Raw genomic sequence first — 26,442 nt, 5'->3', positions numbered from 1 at the left:
TTTAAAGCGTTGGAGGAAAGAGAGAAGTCATGATTGGGCAGGGCATGATTTGAAGAGAAATGTGCCACAATCTTGGAGAATGTGGCCATCTTGAAACATCCCCAGAGTGCAGCAAAGCAATGGCACAGGCAGAGGTCACAAAAACATGCTGCTATTGAAAAGGCATTTTTCAGTTGCCAGTTAATCTGTATTCCTTTCATCTTCCACTCTGAGATGGATATGGCTGCATTCAACATCTGTTGCTATAGTGATCAGAGCAGTGACCTTTGGCCCAATACATGACTTATCGGAAAACCTTCTTGTTCCTCCATGCTTGCTATAGGAGCTGCAAAGTCCTCATCTATGTGGAAAGCCATGGAAAGAGATTGGAAGTAATTTATGAGGGTCTGACAAGAAAGACTACACAGCATGGTTGTGGGCCCTGGGCATGGTGGCATCCATACCTCTTCTGGACTGTGGCTTGACCCTACTTTACATTAGGTCCACTTTGAAACATTCACGGATACTACTCTAGTCTCTAATGAAAGATTCAAAGTCTTTGAAAATGAAACTGGTATTTCTGATGCTCCCTTTGCCACAAGTACTTCTTAGACATGAAGTTTGCAGTGCAGCCCTTTCGGGATCCGTCTGCTCTTTGACAAGGAGATCCTCACCTCATTGTTAGATGGAAACAAGACACAGTCCAGTAGATGAAACAGGTGGACCATGGACTAGCTCACAATGGGCTTTCTAGCAGGACTTTCAAGTTGATTACAAGATAGCAGAAGGCTGAATGAATTTCGCCTTTAGTTCTGGGTCAGGGTTTGTCAATTAATTTTCACCATATTCTGGGTAGACCATCGTGAGGAGTAAGAGAGGTGGGGAAGTCTCTGAGGAAACCAGTAATGGCACTTGGGAGGGATATGGTATCCTGTATCTGCAACTGCTCAGGACCTAACACCCATGAAAATTCCTCTTCGGAGAACATATCGGGACCTGGGACTAGGTGCCTGCAGGAACAGAGCAATCAACAGCCTACTGATCCTTTTTACCCCCGCCCCATGCCCCTTATACTCCTGAGCTGTTAAAGAATAGGGTTTAATGAAGGTATGTTGTCTTGGTTCCCTCTAGCAAAATAACAGATAGCCTCAACCATGGCTTCTCTGTTGAATGGACTCAGTACCGAGTATCTAAATTGTGACCTCAGCAGGCCCCCATTGTTCTTTCCGAGAAACTTTGCTGCCTGCTGCAGTTCATCTTATAACCAATGAACATCACAGAACAGATCATAGAGCCAATACAAATTGTTTATAAATCATTATGAGAAAAAGAAATACAAAGGACAGGATTTGTTCATATCCAAAGCCCGCGTGACCGGGTCCCTTCAAATCACGGGTTCCTCTACGCCCCAAGGGTGAGGATCACTGTTTCTCACTGGCAACAGCAGTGCAAATACATCTAAACCAGCACAAGCAGGAACTCAGAGCAATTTATGGGTCTGACAGTGTGAAGCATCGTGTTGCCCAACTTCCTTGCAGTGCTATGTGATAAATCATCTCAGAATCAGCCCATGCCTAGTGGTGGTAGGGGGTGTACAGCAGCCACTATGCTGCACACCCTGTGTAGAGGTCCTGTAATAACCCAGGTAAGACAGAATGATCCTTAGCGGTCACCACACTTGAACTGATTGCCTACGTACCTATGTTACCCACTGTAGAGTCCCCGTGGAAAGAAGAGACACGGACACAGGATTCTGACTGCTCAGATCCTTTATTGGTTCCTTCCTCGTCCCGGGCTAACGGCTAACTGCCATTCCTAGCCCTCCGCTCCTCCCTTTCCGCCCGCCCTGGTCCCCACTCAGGCCGGTCCTAGTGCCTGACCTGTTTGGTCATTGTGCACTGTTACATCGGCACCATTACATCTCCCCCTCTGTAAATGAAAAGCAAAATATGAACAACACACCAACTGTCTCTTTTTTTTTTAAAGTTCCTCAATAAGGCGAGACGGTTTTGTGATGACCCTTCTGGGGCGTGACTGGAGTTCAGGATTGTCACGCTCGTTCTCGTCGGCTATTTCCATCAATGCCTGACTGCAGTGGGGCAGTGTCTCTGGTTCTCTCTTCTCCATTTTCAGTTCAGTCAGTAGTTCCTTAATGTTGGGTCCGCACTTTTTAAAGTGCGTCACGTTCCTGGTAAGTCTTCTTCCGTCGGTCTCTGCAGTGATCATAGTTCCTTTTTGTTGTATCACCTTCAGCGGAACCTCATGGTACTTGCTATCAGTCTTCCGGGGCTGCTTTTGTCGTGCAAGCACCCAGTCTCCTTCTTGTATTGGAGGGGACGTAGCACGTCGTCGTTCATCAGCATAGTCCTTCATCTTTTTTTTCTTTATCTTGTCTCTGGCTGCCATCTCCTCATGGTCAGAGTCGGGATACTGTTCGTTCGCTGCCATAGTCATCATTGGTATTCTGGTGTGCACTGGGCGTCCCAGCATGAGAGTGGCAGGACATTTGCCTGTGGTGGAATGAGTCGTGTTTCGGTACGCTCGCAGTACCTCGTTGAGTGCCATCTGAAGGCTCTTTCCGGTGAGTTCTGCTTGCTGAATGGCTTTCTTGATCGTGGACATGAAGCGTTCGACCATTCCGTTGGCCTGAGGCCATAATGGTGTGATCTTGCGGTGCTTGAAGTTGAGGTGTTGAGCATAATCAGCAAAGTCATGGCTGTTGAATGGAGGCCCGTTATCTGACTTCACCACTAGGGGAATGCCCCATGCGGCAAAGACCTCCTCTATTATCGGTATGGTACTTGATGCTTTCGTGGATGAGCACAGTTGTGCGATGGGGAATCTGGAGTACTCGTCCATGATGACCAGGACATATTGGCCTGATTTTATTGGCCCAAAGAAGTCAATGGCAATGTGTTGCCAGACACCCTCCGGTAGTGGAGACATTTGTAGTGGTGTAGGAGGATCCGGACGGCTCACCAGTTGACACTGCGGGCAGTCTTTCAGGGTTGTCTCTACCATCAGGTCTAGTGTTGGAAACCAGACTCTTTCACTGAGTGCTCTTTTTGTGGCTACTATGCCCCGGTGCCCTTCATGTGCTAAATTGATGACCCCATGTCTGAGTTGTCGTGGGATCACTATTCTGGTGTCTCGTAGGACGAGACCATTTGCTGCTATTGACAGTTCATCGTGGACATGTTTGAATGCCGCCATTTCTTGGTCGTTTTGTTCACTGCTTTGCGTGTGTCTCCAGCTGTCGGTTTGAATCCGACGTTTCACCTCTTGCAGGGTGGCATCTGTTTGCGTCGCTTCACAAATGGCTTCCAGTGGAACAGCCGGAGGTCTCGCTTGGTCTACTACGAAGTGAATGTATTCGTCCGCAATTGATTGTTCTGATTTGCTGGATCTGATGGGGTGCCGGGACATGTAGTCTGCGGGGTTTGCAGCTTTTCCTGGCTTGTGAATGATGGTGTAGGTGTATTCCTGGAGCCGGAGGCCCCATCGCTCTATTCTTGGTGGCATTTTTGCTCGTGGGTTTCCAAAAATTGTGATCAAGGCTTGATGGTCAGTCACTAGTGTAAAGTGTTTCCCAAAGATGAAGATGTGGAAGTGTTCACACGCGCAGACAATGGCCAGGCTTTCTTTTTCTGGCTGTGAATACGCTCTCTCCGTGTCTGTTAGACTTCTGCTGGCGTATGCTACTATGTGTCGCTGATCTTCTTCTCTCTCATATTGTGCTAGGATGGCTCCTAGTCCTACGGGGCTGGCGTCCACTGTTATCTCTGTTTTCTTTTTTAGATTGAAGTAAGCTTAATTTTTGGCCGACTCTACAGTTCTTTTGATCTCTCTGAACGCCCCTTCACATTTGGTGGACCACTGAAAAGGTTGTCCTTGCTTGGTGAGCATCCTCAGAGGGTAACTTAACGTGGCGTAGTCAGGTATATATCTGGAACAGTAGCTGGCCATGCCTAGAAATGATTGTACATCGCCCACGTCATCTGGGCTTGGTGTGTCGTTTAGCGCTGCTACCTTTTCTGGGTCTGGTTTCATGCCACTTCCAGAGAATATGTGGCCGAAAAATTTCAGTGTTGGTTTGTGAAATTCACACTTGTCTTGGTTGAGTGTGAGGTTGGCTTCCATGAGTGCATGACAGACCTGATCTAGTGCTTTGTCGTGTTCTTGAGTCGTTGCTCCATATACGAGGATGTCATCGCTGTAGTTTAGGACATGTGGAATGTGATGTATTGTTCTCCTGATTGCCTCTTGGAATATTTCCGCTGTTGATGACACTCCGAAACTTAGTCTTTTATATCTGAATAGCCCGAGGTGTGTCGAGAATGTCGTGATATATCTTGACCTTTCATGCAATTCTAGCTGGTGGTATCCTTTGTTGAGATCTAGTTTTGAAAATATCTTGGCTCCAATGAGTGAAGTGATCATGTCACTGATGTGAGGGCCTGGATGTCTCTCTCTATCGCCATGTTGGGCGCCCTCATATCCACACATAGGCGGACTCGGCTGGTTTCCCCTTTCTTCGGGACTACCACCACCGGGGAGACCCATGGGGTTGGTCCATCTGTTCTTTCTATGATATCTGCTTCCAGTAGATCTTGGAGCTCCTTCTCCATGGCTTCTTGCAGGTGAAACGGGATTTTCCAGTGATGCTGTGCTACCGGTGTGATTTGTTCGTTTATGTGCAGTCTTATTTGGCAGTCCTTCATTTTTTCCAGGTCTTGAAAGAGCTTGGGGAACTTTTGGATCATAGCTGGTTTGTCAGCCACTCGGTATAAGATGTCAACCAGTTTCAGTCGTTCTGCGGTGGCTAGGCTCAGGAGGCAGTCAGCTTCAGGCCCCTAGATGACATGGATGTAGGCTGATATTGTGCGATCTTGGTACGACAGTTCGGTTGCAAATTTCCCAAGACACGTTAGTGGCTTTTTGGACATCCACATGTATACTCGTACATGTGCGTTTTCCAGCTTGGGAGGTGATTTCATTCGTTGGTATTCCGTTACGGGCAGGTAGTTTAGTGATGCCCCACTGTCTAGCACAAACTTGGTGGGGTGAGCACCAATTCTGATGTCCAATCGCGGGTATTCTTTCAGCCGATCAGGGTCAGCTACACAATAAATATATTCCTTTCGGTCTTGAGAGATGGGTGATGTGCATCGGGATTCTCTTGATGACGACCGTCGAGATTGATATGTCCTGCAAGAGTGGCAGCTGGATTGTGACGACCCAGTGGATGAGTCTCGTCTATCCTGGACTGCTCTGACATGGTGACGACTGCTTGAAGGCTGATGTTGCCGGTACCTTCCCTTTTGATCACCTTTGGGTATCGCCCCGCACATGCTTTCAAAGTGGTTGTCTCTACCACACATTGTTGTCCTAGTGCTGGGCATGCGCCGGCATGTGGGAAGTCGTAGCCGCATCTGTAACATTTGAGTTGTCTGTCTGATCGTTCCTTGGTGTGGGTTCTGCCTTTGTGTCCTTTGCTTGACTGGTGGTGATGTTTCTTGGATCTGGAGGAACGCACCTGTGGTGGGGATCTTCCATGCATTTGCCGAGACTGCATCCTGAATGCTTGTTCCCGTCTCTCACCTTTCCCTGCTTCTATTTTCTTTGCATGTTCATCGGCTTGTTCATCTACTCTCGTCATCTCTTCAATCTCTTCCAGTGAGTAGCTTCTCTTGAGCAATTTGCGTCTCAGTGGTTCAGAGAGGCAACCTTCTATGACTCTCAGCCGAAGGGCGTCTTCAGTTGAAAACTTGTCAAAATCACATTATCTCGCCAGTCGTCTCAGACGTGTGACGAACACCCCCATTTGCTCACCTTTCTCTTGCACGGCCAGATTGAATGTGTACCGCTCGTAGTCAACGTTCCTTTTGTGTAGGAACTTGCGATTTAGTGCTTCGCAGACTTTGTCATAGGCACCAGAGGACTCAGCAGGCAGTTCTTTTATGATTCGTCCAACTTCCTTGCCAATCAGGTTCTTGAGAGCAAACAGTTGTTCTTCAAGGTCCGTCACCTTGGACGCTTTCATGAAGTCCTCGAAATCTTCTATCCATTCTTGCCATCGCGGACCCATGCCCCCACCAAATTCAAGAACGAGGGGCTCGGGGCGGCGCAGGAATGAGGCTCCAAACATGCTTGTGGGAGCTGGGTCGGGCATTGTTCAACTGTTATTGCTGATTGCTTTTACAGACTTTGTTTGCTCTCCGTTACGCTTGCCAGTGCTTGTTTGTTACTTCTGTTGCACTTGTCAATGCTTGTTTGCTATTACTGTTTCCTTTGCCAATGCTTATTCGTTACTTCTGTTGCATTTACCAATGCTTGTTTGTTGCTTCTATTGCATTTACCAATGCTTTTTTGTTACTTCCATTTCATTTACCAATGTTTGTTTGCTGTTTGGCTCATCTGCCTGACTTAAAGATGGCCGCCGATGGTCCCTGACAGGGGGATTAGGCAAATCTTGCGCCAGACCTCAAAATGGCCGCCGCGAGAATCTCGTATGCAACGAGATTTTGTCTTTTGAATCACCGCGATCATCAGCGCTTCATTTCACTCACCGGGGCTCCACCTTTGGGCACCGCTGCCACGCCAGGTGAGGTTATTTTCTTCTTTCTTGGGCACTTTTCACCATTGCCGCCGGGGTGGGCTCCCGGTAGGCTCTTTGGGCTTCACGCTCTAGCCTCCACACACTGGGCGAGCTCCGGATTTGTTGCCGCCGGGGTGGACTCCCGGTGGGCACTTCTGTCGTCGTGCTCCCAGCCCCACACGCAGGGCGAGCAGCTCCGGGCCAGTCGCCGCCGGGGTGGACTCCCGGTTGGCTCTTTGGACTTCACGCTCTAGCCTCCACATGCGGGGCGAGCTCCGGATTTGTTGCCGCCGGGTTGGACTCCCGGTGGGCACTTCTGTCGTCGCACAAGCTCGAAGCCCTTCGTCGCCAGTTGTAGAGTCCCCGTGGAAAGAAGAGACACGGACACAGGATTCTTACTGCTCAGCTCCTTTATTGGTTCCTTCCTCGTCCCGGGCTAACGGCTAACTGCCGTTCCTAGCCCTCCGCTCCTTCCTTTCCGCCCGCCCTGGTCCCCACTCAGGCCGGTCCTAGTGCCTGACCTGTTTGGTCATTGTGCACTGTTACATCGGCACCATTACACCCACCTGAAGTCCAACCCAGGGGGACTCTGACATTGCAACTCCCAGAAGTGCCAGGTTTAGAAGAGACTACCTAAATTCTGGAGTCTGTGGTATTTTTCCGTCTTTATACCCCTGCCTCGCAAACTGGAAAAGCCTAGAAAAGGAGGAGGGCGGCATGACGTGTATTAAATTTGGCCCGGACAACAAAATTCCTCATTTTTGCAAGGACAGGGACGAGCAAGAGAGGGAGTGCATTCTGTAGAATGTTCAATTCCTGGCGATCACATTTTAGATTACCACTCATCCTGGAGGGCTTTGGTTTGATGAATTAAAACCACCGTGATACAATATTACGGTGCTTGGAGAATGCATTCATAAAATGTGTGTGCGTGTTTTTTTCTAGCTAACTCCGGTATTATATCCCTTACTACAAAGACGGAGCCTGAAAGGAATTATACAATATCGTAAACCCATCTGCTTTTCTCTTTCTAAGCTTTACGTGACAAGTCATGCCAACGGTAATCAAAGGGTTTATAAACAGAGATGTTTGAAATTTTAAACCAGACTTTATAAATCCCACAGAAACTGTGATACCACGTTTAGAAAATGTTATTAAGTGACTACAAAACCCCGCAATACACATGCAGATTATCTGCTCGCATAAATTGAAAGAAATCAGCAGCGGTCTCGCAAAGCACGTTTTCAGTTGAGAAGAATTTCATGCAAATCCCTAGACATAAGCCCCCCGTTTTAGCCGATATTCAGTTCCATTTAGAATAACCGAATTCAAATATTCAATGTAATGATTTTTGTGTAACAATGGTTTGGAATTAATGTAGGGGCTGAAATACACTTCTGTTCCTTTCCCTGTAAATGCTTAGGAAAGTATAAAATTATCTTGAGAGGTCTCTAATCCAGGACCTGTGGTCACACCCTGATGACGCCATTGATAAGTTGTGAAAAGCAACACAACTGGGGAAGTAAGGGACGGGCTATTAGTTTGTTGCATGTAATGTAGTATTTAAAATATAAAATCGTGAAATGAGGAGAAAGGCCTGACTAGGATTCCAAAGCAGCCTTGGCAAAAATGTTAAAATCAGCCCGCTCCTTTCCTGCACCTCTCTATTCTCTCTCTTTCATCCACACATTTTCTGTCTCTCTCCATCTGTCGTCTTTCTCCTTCCCCTCTCCCCCTTCCCCTTTCTCTTTCTTTATCTCTTTCTTTCTATCTTAGGTCCCTGTACTTACTGCACTAACCCTCGGGGACCTGGAGAAAGTGACAAAGGTCCTAGCCCCAGCCCTGGTCCTACAAACACTGGCTTACTATAGCTGCAATCCACCAGAGAAATGCCAGACGGAATAATTGGCCTATTTAGCCTTGCCACTGGCCTATGAGTGACAGCGCTTTAAAGTAATATAGAAAAATACACGTTTTTAAAGCACTGTCACTGATCAGGCTGGAATGGTCAGCACACACCATCAGTGGAGTTGACGAAAGGCAAGTTCAGGCACTGTGACCATGGCATGGTCACAATGCTGGCAGGGTTGGATTGGGAACCAAAAGCAGCTGTAGGAAAAATGCTCAAACCAGCCCCACTCGCTGCATCTCCTCACACAATCTCTCTCTATTTCCATCCAACCATTCTCTCTCTCTCCTCTCTGATCCATGGGTTATAGTAAAGGAGGAAAGGGTTTGTTAGGGTTCAGGGGCAGGTAAAGGGAGGTGGGGAGGATTTTGAAAAAAATAGTGGCACTGTGGAGGGGGGTTCCCCTTAGACAATAGACAAAAAAGAAGGGTTTTGAGGGGTGACCCCCCAAAAATACGATTGTGTGTGTGTGTGTGTGTATATATATATATATATATATATATATATATATCTTGAATACTCCTCCGCTGTCCTTCGTTCAACGGCAATCCCCAAGGATGGACACAAACCCAAAACTGTGTGCAAAATTATTCCGTCTTTATTCCAGATGTCGCCATAACGCGTTTCGGCTCGCCTGAGCCTTGATCACATGACAATGGCATCGAGATATTGCACGCCTTTTAAAGTGACAGTATATCAGTAATCATGATCACGTGACAAGCATTGCGCGCACCTTTTCAATGAACATAAAGAAAAGCTTAACCACAGTCTAATCTAATACAAGAAATTGGACTTGGTTTCAATATTAACGATAATAAAATAACTGTTTGTTTTTCTTTTTTCTTTTCAATTGTAAACATTGTTTAAAAAAGATCTCTGTAAAATACCGTCAATTTGTTCATGGTTTAAGTCATCTGCCCATGTTTGTAAGGGTATGTCTATAAAATATGCATATACAATCCTTTGCTTGTGTTTTAATACGTGATTCATGGTACTTAATTAAAAGCAGAAGTAATAAAATATATAAATATTATTTCTGTAAAAGTGCAATGTGCAAATACACCCAATGTGATTAAAAAAAGTTTAAAATCTGTAAATTCGAACAGTTAATTGTTATTGTGAGAGATTAGATTCATTAGGAAAATTGGACCTCGTAATGATGCACATTTGTATGTAGCTTAGGCCTGTGTATAATGATTTAGCAAGCAAATGTGTTCTGTAAATAGGGGGTAGGATACTGTCACTGTTGCAGATTTGTTGATCTTACAAAAATCATTGGATTATGTAGGTAAAATACCCAGGTTTATGTTACCCTCATATAACAATCTTGTAGCAATTATTTCTCTATGTGGGTAACTGTGATATCTCATTAAGACAATCAATTTATTATATGTATATTACAATCTTCTGTGCATGAACGAATAGTTAGATCGGACATGCAGATGAACTGACTGCTCCAATAAAGTGCGTGAGTGCCAGTGCAAAAGAGTGTGCAAAATATTCGCCAATAAATAGTTAAAAAGGAAAATAAGACCTTTTGAATTATATCTATTGACCTATCTATGTTATATTACATTCTGATAGGTGCCACTGAAGATGACTATATTCTAATAGCTTGCATACCATGAAGATAAAATCATCAAGCATGGGTAAAAGCATATAAAAAAATGGATAAATACTAAAATATCATTTTTAAATATATATACATATAGAATTTGAATAAAACCTGGTATAACCAATGATTAAAATTCAACGATTAACAGTTTATACAGTATGTTAAAAATTTTTGACAAGATCTACCCAGTGTATGTATTTTGTTGTAATGCTCTCTCTATTGAATCATCAGATTTTGCTAAATCACCTTATACTAGGCATGTGTATAGATCTTCTGTAGCATTAAGCCCAGCAGGGTACTTAGTGTCCATTTGCAAAATATACCGTGTTTCTAGTTTTCTTAGTTTGTTCTCACGGTCACCACCTCTCCTGTTGGGTGCTATTGAGTCAATGACAAAATATTGGAGGAGGTGGTTGTCAGATTTGTGTTTTTCTCTGAAGTGTCTTGCAACGGGGTATGTGTTGTCCTGATTGGTGATAGCCCTTAGATGTTGTAGGATACGTTTAAACACAGGTAATTTCGTGCTGCCAATATATTGCAGGTTGCACGGACATGTAAGGACATATACAGCATATTCTGTTTTACAGGTTAGGAATTTAGTGATCTTGTGGTTGTAATCACTAAAAGGGGTTCTGTATGTACTGGTGTTTACTCCCTGGTTACATGCCTTACATGTTTTGCATCTAAAGAATAGGCCTGGGTGGCAAATTCCGTCCTGCTCGCGGAATTTGCGTAATTTGCGTAATTTCGCGTTCCGCGGAGAACGCGAAATTGCTCAAAAGTCTGCTTTCCGCGATTTCGCGAAATTTTTGCTTGTTCGCGTTCTCAAAATGCATGTTCGCGAGATATTTCTCCTCGAGCACGCAAACAGCAATTGCGAACAGGAAAAAAGCATCGCGAACAAGCAATTCCGCGTGTTCGCGGAATTTCTGCGTGTTCGCGGAGATTTTTTACCGTTTCGCGGAGATTTGCGTAACGCAATTACGCAAATTCCGCCCACCCCTACTAAAGAACCCTTTGACTGTTTGCATCCAACTGCTGTTACTAATCACTTCAGGACTGGTGTGCACTAATGTGTCTCTCATTGAGGGTGATTTGCTGTGCGTAATGGACACCCTCTGCGGTAGCAGGGGTCCTATTACTGGGTCACTAAGAGCCAATGGCCAGTTTCTTTGTAAGATTTTGTTGAGACTCTTGTGTTGTTGACTGTATTGTATTATTAGTCTGAATTCCTCTTTGGCATGTGTGTTAGCCATAGTGTCCTGAGATACATAGGTGGAGTTAACTTCTCTAGTGTTGTTAACCTGTGTCTTATCCACTTTTTTATCCTTGATAGCTTCCTCCCTAGTGCAGGCCATGGACTTTTTTATGGCATTGTCTATGATACACATTTTGTAGCCCCGTTGCAAGAAACGATTTTTACTCTCCTTCTGTGCTGCTTCTAAGTCAAGATCATTGCTACAGATGCGCCTTATGCGCAGCATCTCCCCGTAGGGAATACTATTGATAAGGTGCTTTGGGTGTGCGCTTGTGGCATGCAAGGTAGAATTGCCCGCTGTCTTTTTTCTGAATAGTCGTGTTTCTATTTTATTGTTGCAGATATACACTTGGGTGTCAAGGAATTCAATTTGGGATGGGCTAATGGTGGCTGTAAAGTGTAAATTCAGATTATTTATATTAATATTCTGTATGAATTCATTGGCCTGCTGTACTGATCCACGCCATACTACAAATAGGTCATCTATGAATCTAAGCCAGATGACCACATTGTTCCTGATATATTCCCCATATTGATCTCTGAGGACCAGCTCCTCCCATTGGCCCATATGCAAACATGCATAGCTCGGTGAGAAGCTGGCCCCCATCGCTACTCCCCTGGTTTGCTGATACAACTGACTGTTGAACATGAAAGTATTGTTATGTAAACAGAATTCAATCATTTCTATTAACATTTTATTATGTTCAAGGTGTTGTGTCGACCTTTGATCTAGGTAGTGTTGTACAGCCAATAGTCCGTTTCCATGATTAATGCTAGTGTATAGCGAGGTTACATCCAATGCTATTAGTAAGTAGTCATTGTGCCATTCCACATTCTTAATCTTTCTCAAAAAGTCACTAGTGTCTTTAACATAGGACGGTAGATTTTGAACATACTCCTGTAGATAATAGTCAATATATCTTGTTGTGTTTTCTGTGAGACTGTCTTTAGCGCTGATGATCGGTCTTCCTGGAGGTTCATTGCAGTTCTTATGGATTTTTGGAATGAAGTAGATGGTTGGTACTGTAGGGTTATCATTCTTTAGAAATTTGAGTTCATCATTACTGATAAGTTTTGCAATGTTCCATCTAATTAATTTATGATGAAAGTCTTTTTGCGCAATTTTCATATTGCCCACAGTAATCCTTGTGTAGCAGGTGCGATCGTTTAGTTGTTTGTACGCTTCCTTGTTGTACATAGTGATTGGCCAAATTACAATGTTGCCTCCCTTGTCGCTGTTGCGAATGACAATATCCTTATTCTTCTGTAATTTTGATGTTAGTAACCGATACTGCTGATTGATTTTACTTTCATGTCTGGTTTTAGATTGTATTTTTCTATGCAGTTCTTTGATCTGTGTGGTTACTGTTTCGTGGAATATGTCGATTGAATCACGCACCATTATTGGGTTGAACGAGGATTTGGGCTTGAATGGACTTGCTCCTAATGTTTGCTTCGTGGGATTACTCTCGTTATTTAGATCTTGAAGCACTTGAAAAATTGGTACATCGGATTGGGTCAAAGCCGGTGCAACCTGTCTGATTTCCTCTTGGGAAGTTTGCTTATGAGTTGTTTGATTAACTGTGTTGTTAATGAAGTACTTTTTCAATTTCAATTTTCGTATTCCTTTATACACATCCAGTCTTGTCATTGCATAGTCAAAATTCCTTAGTGGAGCATAAGAGAGGCCAAGTTTTAATATATTTGTTTCTTGTTCCGTTAGTACAACATTAGATAGATTGATGATAGTGTTTTCAGTATGTTCATCTATTGTTGTTTGTTCCTCCAATATCCTCGCCCTCTCCTTCTTATTGGTCTTTGCTCGTTTATTGCAGGCTTTGCGCCTTTGCCGGCGCTTGTAGTTGGAGGTGCTTGGCTTGTTTGAGGTCTTGGGCGCAGAGTTTGTCTGCGTTCCTGACATAAAAAATTGAGCTCTTCCCCCGGGGAAGGTTTGGGGTTAGATCCCCCTGATATGGGGTTACGCATCTCAGATTCTGATTCGCTGCTTCCTACTGAGCTGATATCAGATTGAGGGATATTGGTTCTTGGATTTTCCTGACCCTCCTTTTGTTTGGCCAATATTGGTGTTGCGTCTATATTACGGAACTTCGACCTTCTCAGGGCGTCATAACGTTTGGCGAAAGTGAAGATTTGGCCCATCTCATAATCTGTTCTGTCTCTTTGAAATTTGAATGCTTTCCTTGTTTTAATTTTTTCCTCTTCTTTCTGTAACCGTGTCATCATTTCGTTCCTGAGCTTGTTCTGTTCATCTTTGTTTTCTTGTTTATCTAGCTCCTCGTTGATTTCTTCTATTTCACTTAGGAGCTTAGCTCTGTCGATGTCAGCATATTTTATTAATATAAGGGTCATCTTTCTCGAGGATTCAAGGTTGCATTCTGCCCATTCTTTCATTAATTCAGGGTTTGGGTCATCGTAAATTGGTGCCATTAAAATACGTAAACCCCTGGGTATCCTGTTTACTTCGATATATCCCTGTAATGATTTGGATTCCCACCACTTGCTCATCTCGGATTTCATTTTTTTCTCCAATTTCCTAAATAAGTCTCTCACTGAACTGTTTGTGTCTATTGTTGCCGGTATAGATCCGGTTGTGTTGTTGGCACTCGGGAGGGTGTCAGAGAACATTCCTGTTGCTGCCGCTTCCCGTGCTCTAGCCATGTCAGCCGACATCGTGGAATTTAATATAGTGTTTAACCTTCAGTTACTGCAAATTTCAAATTCACTGCGTTTCCTGAAGTGTTGCACTCCTTCTAACCCCACAATACCCGTTAATGCGCCTACCTGCTATCCTCCGTAGCCCCGGGTCCTCCGACTCGGTACTTACTGGAATCGTGCAGATTTCCGGCTGTTTCAGGGTTGTGGGGGGTCCGACGGTCGGTATCCTTTGCGGGATGCAGAAAGGCTTCCAGGTTGTCCCGGAAGTGAAGTCTCACTGTTGCGCCGACCTTGCAAGAAGGGGGTTTGTGAATGGTCGTGTAAGACAATATATATATATTATCTACTGGCGGTCGCCAGTAGATAGTTATAGTTAGGACCGTGTTTCCATAGGAAATCCGCAACATTCTATTTGGAATAACTTTGGCACCGGTTGACGAATCCTCGCGAAATTTTCAAAATAGGTGGGGCGCTCCGCTCCGCTCCTACCCTGAAAGTCTCGGGGGGATTCGTCAAGCGGGGGCTGAGAAAAAAGGGGGGTCCCAAAACGCGTTTTCCCCATGCAATTTTCCATAGGGAACTTTAGTCCAAGGTACAGCCCGAACGGCTGAACAGAATTACTTGAAATTTGGCAGAGAGGTAGTCCTCAGGTCAGGGAAGTGCCTTTTGCAGGTCTGGTGTCAATCTGTTCAGTAGCTCCTGAGAATATCAAAAGTAAAATCATATATATATGTGGGCGGAGCCTAACCACACATCTCATCCTGAGATCTGAATGGCTGTCAGCACTTCATCCAAGAAGTGTTGGCAGCCATCTTGGGACCAATATACATGATAGCACCTCATTAAAAAGCATTGCAGTTAATAGAAGGTTTTAAGACTTTAGTTACATTATAAATCATTTGTTGATGGTACCATACTCATTTTAGGAATTGTGGTATGTTCTAAGGTGATTTCACCATGTGAAAAAGCCTTCTGCTGGGATATCATGATTGAGAGAAAAATATTTTCTCATGCTTTTCCCAGAGAGGTTTGGAAGGTTTGGAAGGCTAAACTGAGAGCTTATGTTCTGTAAATTCACATTATCTTTCTCAGTCATGCGAGAATGAAGTCTGACATTCTCAGTAAAACATGTACATCCAACAAGGGCAGAGACTGTCAGTCGATTCCTTTGTATTCTACTGCAGCTTCCCAGAGTGTTCCAAAGAACAACCAGAGCGCTAACAGTCCTACTTATGATAAACATATGGCACACCTGAAGCCATCTTGCTTGTATTAAAGTGGTAACTCTTAAAACATTTAATTTAAAAAGGAACAAAATGAGGGGGTTCATTTTTCCATAAAAAGTATGATTAGTGCTGCAGAAAGAAAAATTAGGGCACATTTTGAGTGACTTTTCAAATCCTCTTCTATTTCATTAAAAAATTCTGACATGCAGACTGAAACATGTACTTTCAATACCAGCAGCAGTTTTCCCTGGTGAGCAGTAGCTTTACTACAGTGATCTAATGAGCAAAAAGAGTGCTAACATTCTGAATTTATGGCAAATGTGTGACACATCGGAATGCCTTCTTGATGGAATCAAAGTAAAAAACTGAAAGTATTTCCTACTGAGGAGACTGCAGTAAATGAGGAAATTAGGAAACTTCATAACAAATAAGTCTCCCAAGATGGCCACCAGAGACAAAAGAGCCCAAATGTAGCCCAAATATCACCCAGATGTAGCCCAAGTATAGCCCAATGACAGAATGTCCCAGAGTGTTCTTAAAAACAACTAGAGCGCTTACTGTCTCCATTATGACAAAAGTATGGCACACCTGAAGCCATCTTGATTGGAATAAACTGGTAACACTTAAAACATTTAATTTAAAAAGGAACACAATGAGGGGGTTCATTTTGCCATAGAAATTATGATTAATGCTGAAGAAAGAAAATGAGGGCACATTTTGAGTGACTTCTCAAATCCTCTTCTATTTCATTTAAAAATTCTGACATGCAGACTGAAACATGCACTTTTAATACCAGGAGCAGACTTCCATGGTGAACAGTAGTTTTACTACAGTGATCTAATGAGCAACTAGAGTGCTAACATTCAGAATTTATGGCAAATGTGTGACATATCTGAATACCTTCATGATGGAATCAAAGTAAAAAACTGAAAGCATTTCCTACTGAGGAGACTGCAGTACATGAGGAAATTAGGAAACTTCATAACAAATAAATCTCCCAAGATGGCCACTGGAGACAAAAGAGCCCAAATGTAGCCCAAAATCACCCAGATGTAGCCCAAATATAGCCCAATGACAGAAGTGTGCAAAACACTTATTATTTTGTGTTTTTGCAGTGTTATATAGTGCAGACTTGTCAGGTATTGGAGTGCTTTACATGACCATTGGTTACATCACACAAGAACAAATTCATTTTGGTTGTAGACATGGGGAGACTAAGTGATTTGACCAGAATCACAGAATGTCGAGCTGAAGCAGAAACTCCAACCTGGTTCCCCAGTTGCAAAGTCTGCAGTTCTGGAAGTAACACCACATCCTCTCCCCTAAGTGCAACATTTAATCAAGTGGTCAACTGGATAAAAAAACATAAAGATAACAAATAATTTAAAAGTGCTTTGTGGCTATTTGAAAACTCAGAAAATATGTCCTTATTTTAGACTTTTAGAGCACTAACCATAATTTTGATGCCAATAAGACCCTCTCATATATGTAATTTCTAAAGGAAATGCTCTAGGTATTACAGTTTTGATTACATCAAGATGACGTCAGGCGTTCCACACTTTTGTAATAAATATAGAATGTTAGCAATCTAGTTGTTCATTAGGATACTGTTGAGAGGCAGAGGCCAGGGGCACGGACTCTGAAAATTGAAGGCAGGTAGGAGGGAGCAAAGGCAACAATTTAACCACACTGAGCAGGCAGGAAGGGCCGTGGCAGCACAACAGACTATGGAGGGCAGTGGAAAGGGGGGCAGGGGCAACAAACCAACAATACAGGACTTGCAAGAGTGCTGTGGCAATGTAATAGACCATTGTGGGCAGGCAGAAGGAAGAGGCAATGGTAGTACAACCATACATGCCAACAGACCCGATTCAGCCAGGAAACGTCCAATGTTTTTAAGCTCAAATGGGCTTTATTTGATCTGTCTCCTGTCTACAATCTCCTCTTTTTCAATGTAACTCAAAGGGGAAAATCAATACCCCAGTTTTTTTTCAAAATCTCCCTCTTACCAAGTTCAAAATGTTCGCAAGTATGGTACATTGGATCATGGAAGGAAATGGGGTAGGGACATGGACTTGGATAACAGAGCACAGGAGGGACATGGAGAGGTGCACCAAACTGACCCTGCAGGGCAGGCATCAGGGTTTGCAGCAGCACAATACACCACACAGGGCATGCGGGACGGGAGTGCAGCACAACAATCCATAGAAAGCAAGAGGGAGGGGACAGGACCATGCACATGGACAACAGAGAACAGAGGGGCAAAAGGCAATGGTAGCTAGCTGACCATAATGGACAGACAGGAGAGAAAGCTGCAGCATAACAGACCATAAAGGGCAGGAGGGACGGATCAGGGGCATTACAATGGCACAGACAAGCCAGGAGGGAGGGAGTAGGGGTCTTCACATGTAAACAGAGGGCTGGGGGCAAGGGGGCAGGGCAGGAGCAGCAAGATAGCCATGGAGGTCAGGCCAGGCAGGATGGGCACTAGAAGCAAGACACACCATGAAGAGCAACACTGAGACTGTGATGGCATACACACAGACCATGGAGGGAAGATGGGAGGGGGTCAGGGGCAGCTAACTGACCACACAGGGAAGGTGGGAGGGGCCATGGCAGCACAGAAGACCATGCATGGCAAGTGGGAGGGTTAGTGGCAGCACAATGGCTATGATGGGCAAGAAGGAGGGTGCAGGGCATGCACAAAGGACGATGGAGGATAGAAGGGAGGGTCAGGACCTGTGCACAGACAAGAAAGTTCAAGGGAAGGGGCCTCACAACAGACCGCACGGGGCAGGCAGGAGGAGCAGTTGCAGCACAACAGACCAGGGAGGGCAGAAGGGTGTGGCAGTACAATGGACCATGTAGGATAGGAGGAAGAGGATAGGGGCATGGCATGTGGACAGGCAGGGTGGAGGTGGCAGGGACAGGTTACAGTCATCTGACAATGCTAGGCAGGTGGGAGGGGAGTGTCAGCTCAACAGAACACTCAGAGTAGATAGGAGTGGCAGGTCCATGGAACATGGTGGGCAAAAAGGATGGAGCAGGGGCATGCACAAAGACATCAAAGGGCAGGGGGAAGGAGAATAGGGGCAGCAAGCTAAGCACAGAGTTTAAGCAGGAGGTCAATGATGGGTTATAGAATTGGGCAATGGAGGGCAGGAGGGGTGGACTGGTACATCATACTAACTTGAGGGCAGTGGCAGCACATCAGACCATGCATGGCAGGAGGGAGGAGGCTAGTCCATGGATTCACACAACAGAGGATAGGGAGGAGGGGGATGGGGCAGCAAGCTAACTGTTCAGAGAAGGCGGGTATTAGGAACTATATTGTTTTTAAAACGTGTGTCTGTGCGAACTACTAAAAATATGAACAAGTATGCAGCATAATCTCACTTTTATTCAGGAAGAAGAGGACGTTTGTGACTGTGACTCCGGGCTCACTTGGCAGAAACACCCCCTGACCCTCCACCCCCTATCGCAAAATGTAATGCCCGTGAAAAGGGTAGGTGAACACAGTGTTATATAGAACATAGTCCTGAGAGCACGATTGAAAATGAAAACTAGATATAGTGTATGGTATAAACTATGCACCAAAAAGTGTGATATAAGATGAACCGGGCATAATATATAATATGCAATACATTGTGCGCAATTACAGATTCATTGGAGAGCGCGAGATAGCACAGGCACTAGCGCGTGCTATGCGATATGCGCCTTGGAGTGTAATATGCACAGGGCAGTGTTGTGCAACCTAACTAGTCTCTAAAGTTGTAATATAAAATATGTGCTGGGGAGTGTAACGTTGCATATGCACTGTGACAAAGATATGGATCCCAGATTGTAATATGTATGGCATAGCACTGTGCGTTATAACATAGGCATCTTTGGAAGGCACGTTAGATGGAGCAATATAACCCGTGCGAAGACAAGTGTGGCATGACATATTCACGGGGTGGTGTTACAGTGCACATGGGCTAGAGAGTGTCATAGCATATGCACTAGCTAGTGGAATACAACACAGAGGTGTGTGGCACTCAGCAGGCAATGGTGGGTGTAACACAGCATTGGGCTCTGCCAGGAGCGCGCTGTGACTCTCAAGTGATGTTCGTCCCCTTTCCAGAGAGTAAAATAAAAAGTATTACACATCAGGCAGTGGATGTGTGTTTTATTAACCGTGAGGGGGGTTTCTTGCATAGTTTTGGTTGAATTTTTGTCGAATCCCCTTTGAATGGCTTGGTGTGCATGTGTATTAAATGTGCCCGTCAATAGCTACCCATGTTTGTATAAATAAACGACAAGGGTGTCTACCGGGATCTATTTGGAGAGTACCCACCGGCGGGGGCCCTGGGATTAGGCACGGTAGGGCATCAGACATGTCAGAGCTTCACTCGTGGTGTAAATACATTCCACGTGGATTCATTGTATGCATAGTCGCCTTTTAATGAATATCACGCGAATCGTCACGGTGATAGGTACGTACGGTTTGTCCAGCATGTCCTAGGTGTGTCTATAAATATATATTTTTTAAAAATAATAAAAAACAGTGGCCGGCCCTGGGGATTGGGGTAAAAAAAATATAATTAGGAGACAGGCCCTGGGGGATGGGGTCATCAGGGCCAATAAATTAGAATAAGAAGGGGAACCACACAGCCCCCCTTCTTAAAAAATTAAAATAAATAAAAGACTGGCATCTTGCCGGAGGCCACGCCCCCTCCTTGCAGCACTCTGCAAACGCGCCCCCTGGCGAATTGTAAGTTGGGGGAATTAATTCCTCTTCAATACTGAGGGTCCCTGAGGGCCAACTAGCCCAACAGGCATCTCCAGTATGCGCCAGGGAGCTGCGCTGCAGACAGGTGTTCTGAGGCCAAGCCCCTTTTTACACCTCTCTGCAACGCAGCTCTGTGGCGCTTACTGGAGGTACCTAGTGGTCTAGTTTGACCCTAGGGACCCTTAGGATTCAAGGGGACTTAATCTCTCAACTTAGAACAGCCACAGGGCGCGTTTACACAGTGGTGAAGGGAGGGGACGGGGCCTGAGGTGACGTGTGCAAACACGCACTATGGCACGTTTTAAATTGGGGATATAATTTCCCTTCAATACTGAGGGCCCCTGGGGGCTAACTAGCCCACCAAGTGCTTCCAGTAAGCGCCACTGAGCTGCATTGCAGAGAGGTGGTCCAGGCCGTGCCACTTTTTACACCTCTCTGCAACGCAGCTCTGTGGCACTTACTGGAGGTACCTAGTGGGCTAGTTGGACCCTAGGGACCCTCAGGATTCAAATGAACTTAATCTCCCAACTAAAAACGGACACAGGGCGTGTTTACACAGTGGTGAAGGGAGGGGACGGGGCCTGAGTTAACGTGTGCAAAAACGCCCTGTGGCCTGTTTTAAGAGATAGTTTTAATCCCCCTGCCCTATGATATACTAGGGGCTTACAGAGGAGGTCATGCTAATCACAGGGGGACCCCAACGCATAATGTTCCCTAGTGTATGTAGGTGTTTTCACTGTATTCTAAGTGTCTTTTAACATAGCACTGGCTCTAGGACTGGTTAGTCAGACTCAGTTACCACCAGTATCCGTCTGAAAAAGTTGAGGGTACAGGATGATTTTGCAACAAGGCTTCTTTCTGCTCTTCCTTTTGTTCTTTCTGCACGTTATCCTTCTTCCTCCACTTTTCTTCATCTTTGAGGACTTCTGTTGCTTCTTTCTGCACTTCTTTTTTTTCTTTCTGTGCTTTTTTTCTCCTTTCTTCACATGTCCTATCTCTGTAGGCATAGTTAGAAATTAGCATTTAAAAAACCTTTGAAATTCACAGAAAAAAACATAGGTTTCAGGCACGTTATAGTTAGGAATTAGCATTTAAAAAACCTCAGAAATTCACTGAAAAAACCATAGGTTTCAGGGGTGTTATAGTTAGCTGGACTTTTCACTTGTACAAAACCATTGAAATTCCCCCGTTATAGTTAGTTCAGCTAACTATAACTCGCGCGCCCGCAATGCACTGCTGATGACGTCACATATTACATCACTCATGACATGGTCAGTGACATCACTCATGACATCACTGATGACATCTCAAATGACATCACTGATGACATCACTGATGACATCATCCTTGTGATAGAGTGGCAGACCTCCTCTCACCCTAATATAACCTTTGATACACACATTCAAAAATAGAGACTAAAATTTTCAAAACAATGGACATACCAATACCAGTTACAACAACCTCTTCAGTAATTCTAAGATCCACATACACATCCACTCATTCACCAACAGTCCTATACAGTCACTCATACATGTACTCACTCATCATATGTACTCATACACCTATACATCCTGTTACACAATGCCACTCATCCATAGAGTTACTCACACACATAGTCACTCATGCTAATAAAGAAGCAAACATACATTTACTTGCATATACAGTTATACACACACCACCACACTTACTTCTACGGAAACTTACACATATTTAGTCTTTTAAACAATCACTTATAGAAACACATACTTATTCATACAGGAACTCTTTCAATCTCTCACTCTCACATATACTCACTTATATACACCAATAGTCACATATACTAGTTTAAAACATATGTAGTTACTCATAAAGACACTATTGAAATAGTCATTCACTCACTAACACACCCATACAGACATTCATCCACCCATACAGTCCTGCACACATGCTGTCTTCAACACATACAAACAGTGAGTCACTCATTCATGCACCTATGCACTACGTAATACCCCCACCGAACCATGCAGACACTCAGACTGATACTCAAAACCCAACTAATAACCTATATAGACACCCATGTAGCTACTCACCAACCCATGCAGCCACTTATAAATAAAGTGAGAGACTGATACAGATATTTACATATTTAAACATTACTCACTAAGCCATGTATTCACTATGATACACTTAATCAGTCAGTTACACAATCAATTTTTCAAAAAGAAATCATCCATTTAGACACTTATATACCCATTTATTCTTCCATCGACCTTGAGATATACATATATAAAACATATTTAATTTTCAGAGAAACACACATTCACTGGATGATGTCATCAGTGATGTCATCAGTGATGTCATTTGAGATGTCATGAGTGATGTCATGAGTGATGTCACTGACCATGTCATGAGTGATGTAATATGTGATGTCATCAGCAGTGCATTGCGGGCGCGCGAGTTATAGTTAGCTGAACTAACTATAACGGGGGAATTTCAATGGTTTTGTACAAGTGAAAAGTCCAGCTAACTATAACACCCCTGAAACCTATGTTTTTTTCAGGCAAAGGATGAGGATGCGTTTCCTGACTGGGGCTCAATCGTGAGTCTTAAACATTCAGCAGAATATTGTACGTACCTTACCTGAACTGCAAATCCCAGCATTAAAAGCGCAGACTTATGTAAAGCAGCAGAAAGAAAACGCTTCCATACCTGTGAGGTGGGCCGTGCTTGGGGCCCGTGTCAGCATTCGAGTGCCTCTTGCTAAAAGGAATCCAGGCTTGAGCACGATGTATAGGCGGTGTCCTTGCCGCCGAGAGTGCACCACCCCTGAAGGACTGGGGGCCACCGGGGATGACATTCAGCATCTTCGATACGTGGAATGACTGGCAAAGGATGAGGATGCGTTTCCTGACTGGGGCTCAATCGTGAGTCTTAAACATTCAGCAGAATATTGTACGTACCTTACCTGAACTGCAAATCCCAGCATTAAAAGCGCAGACTTATGTAAAGCAGCCCATAGGGGGCGCGCAATAAAAGGAAGTGCCGAGCAGCAGTGAGGTAGTGTGCGTGGTTCTTTTCTGCACTACAGGCCTTTGAGAAAGAGATAAACTCGAAACGCGTCAGGCCAGAGTTTTGTGGAACTGTGAAAGGTATCAGAAAGAAAACGCTTCCATACCTGTGAGGTGGGCCGTGCTTGGGGCCCGTGTCAGCATTCGAGTGCCTCTTGCTAAAAGGAATCCAGGCTTGAGCACGATGTATAGGCGGTGTCCTTGCCGCCGAGAGTGCACCACCCCTGAAGGACTGGGGGCCACCGGGGATGACATTCAGCATCTTCGATACGTGGAATGACTGGCAAAGGATGAGGATGCGTTTCCTGACTGGGGCTCAATCGTGAGTCTTAAACATTCAGCAGAATATTGTACGTACCTTACCTGAACTGCAAATCCCAGCATTAAAAGCGCAGACTTATGCAAAGCAGCCCATAGGGGGCGCGCAATAAAAGGAAGTGCCGAGCAGCAGTGAGGTAGTGTGCGTGGTTCTTTTCTGCACTACAGGCCTTTGAGAAAGAGATAAACTCGAAACGCGTCAGGCCAGAGTTTTGTGGAACTGTGAAAGGTATCAGAAAGAAAACGCTTCCATACCTGTGAGGTGGGCCGTGCTTGGGGCCCGTGTCAGCATTCGAGTGCCTCTTGGTAAAAGGAATCCAGGCTTGAGCACGATATATATATGTATATATATATATATTCTCTCAGTGACCAAAAAAACACACACATTCACCAGTTATAGTGCCACATAAAAAGCACAGGAAGGAAAAGGTTCAGACCAGTGGTACGCAGCATCTGAAGAAGGCAGGAGTTGGCAAAATGCATCATGCCAAGACACCATCAGTGAATAAAGGTTCCCATTTGAAATCCCTGTTGATACCTTGGATTGCTTTTTTACAGAGTGGTTGTTTTGTCATATATATATTTATATACATATATATATATATTCTCAGTGACAACGTTAATGTTTTAAACAAAAAAACACACACATTCACCAGTTATAGTTAGCAGCACTAACTATAATTTGCTCCCCAACAATGCACTGGTTATGACCTCACATATGACATTACTCATGGCAAGTTCTATGACATCACTGATGACATCTCAAATGACATCACTGATGACATCATCCAATGAGTGTGTTAGTTTTTTTTTAATAGTATACAGTGGCACGTAACTACCATGTTACTTTTCTACCTAATATTGTATAGCCTGTGTCCAGCTAATAGGTATAAGTGTTTACAAAAGGCATGTGCTTCTAATGCACCATAGGTCTGTAGCAGTATTGAACACATTATAAATCTTTGTGTTTGAAGAATAACTCTGTGTGCAGGTGAGAGTTGACATGTGTTCATTATGTTCCACACAAGTCTGTAGGTACTGTAGAAAATGTTTTCACAGGGCAAAGATTCTTCGTACTACATACCTAGTACTTAAGCAGCCTTGAGTCATTGGACAGAATCACCTCAGCATGACAATCTCTACTTTACATAGAAGACTCTACGCACCAGGTACTAACCTATGGACATGTGATTGTTTTGCTTCAGAAGATTGGCTATCTTGAAAGCTTTCACCACAGAATGAATACTGACTGTAGTATTATATTTAGCACCTTCCTACCTTGGGTATTTTAAGCGAATAGTTGCTCTTTGGACAAGTTTTACATAGAGTATACACTGTGCTTAGTAGATGCTTCTTTTTACTCTATATTGTATTTGTCATGAGAGGTTCACTGCTTGCAAACTGTCTGGTGCAGAATAAACTCTCATAGAGTGAATACAGTTTACAGTATTCACTTCTCTAATTATATCAACTTAATTTTTCAATGTACATCCAATGATGGTCAGGGGTTTTATACAGATAAAAGCTGTCTGTACTAGAGCATTGTTTTCAGAAGAGACTTTTAATATTTTTTAGGAACTTGGCTTGCTTTGAACATGTGTTTACAGATTTTACAGATTGAACACCATTTTCCATGAGGGTTCGCCATATATCTGTGGTTGATTGTTAATGTCAACTACACTACCCATGAAGTGTATATTATATGGTCAATGTGGTACACAGCCCATACTTCCTTCAGCAAAGTGAGTTGTTTTTATGATGGCATTTGTCATGAGACATAATCTTCTGAGGTATTTTGTAATTACATTTAGAGCTCTAAAGTTATACCCATTTATAGAGCAATGTGTACAAAAGAAGCTTGGATGATCTCATCAGTGGTGTGATCAATAATGTAATTTGAGATGTCATCAGTGATGTCATAAATGATGTTATAGAACATGTCATGAATTATGTCATATGTGAGGTCATAAGCAGTGCATGGCAGGGGCTCAAGTTATAGTTAGACCTGCCAAATATAAATGGTGAATTTCTGTGGTGTTTTTAGTTTAAAACATTAACATTGTCACTGAGAAATTCACCTAACTATAACAATACTTAAACCTTCAGTTCTTTCAGTGAATTTCTAGTTTTTCTTTAAAGTAAATTAATTTCTTTGTGAGTGTATGTCTGGTAGAACAACTTTACAATTTATGTTGTGTTCAGACATTATTTTAGTCAAAGACTGTATTTTTTGTAACAAAACAAGATATGGTTCACAGTTTGCAAAATCTTTGTAAAATGTGTATGAGTATTAAACAGATACATATTGAATATAAAATAGTTATTGTAACTCTGATATCAAGACATGTAACCAGTAATGGTTTTTTGATGAAAGTGAGACACTTGTGAGATCGTAAACTTGTACATTTCATTGTCATCTATTGTATATGATTCTTTATTATATTTTCAGTTATTATTTATTGCTCAACTTTAACAGAGTAGTGAATAAAAGGTGGTTGGATATATATATATATTTTTTTAAGTGATGGCTCCGCGGCTCTCGCGAGCCTCTCACAAGTGTTTGCGAGAGCCAGGAAGTCAATCCCTCACGTTCAGCCCGAGGAGTCAATGCTTCCTGGTTTGCTCTTGCAAGCCTCTTGAGAGATTGTACTTTTTATAGTAGAATTTACATTTACACTGAAGATAGCCTGATATAGTATGTAAAATCTACATACACCAGAATACTAACAGTGCGTTTGTTTAATGAAATGCAATCCATTATATAAATATGGGTAAAAATAAATCACTTAGCTTTATGAAAAAACCCACATGTTTTATGTGCATGGGACCAGCATTGGGACATACAACACATTGGTACTCATTTATTTGTTTAAGTTCATTTTTTATTATTAGAAAAAGTTCAATCATTATATACTCGTTATCCTTGGTAGGCCAAATGATGAGAATAAAAATTAACTTTAACGTTTTTGTGCCTATTTATATCTATGTTTCTAAATATTGTTTCTTCTAGAACTTTGGCTGCAGAAATATAAAATAGGAATTTGG

The sequence above is a fragment of the Triturus cristatus genome, chromosome 2_1, assembly GCF_964204655.1.
Source record: "Triturus cristatus chromosome 2_1, aTriCri1.1, whole genome shotgun sequence".
NCBI lineage: Eukaryota > Metazoa > Chordata > Amphibia > Caudata > Salamandridae > Triturus > Triturus cristatus.
This window is presented reverse-complemented; position numbering follows the sequence as displayed.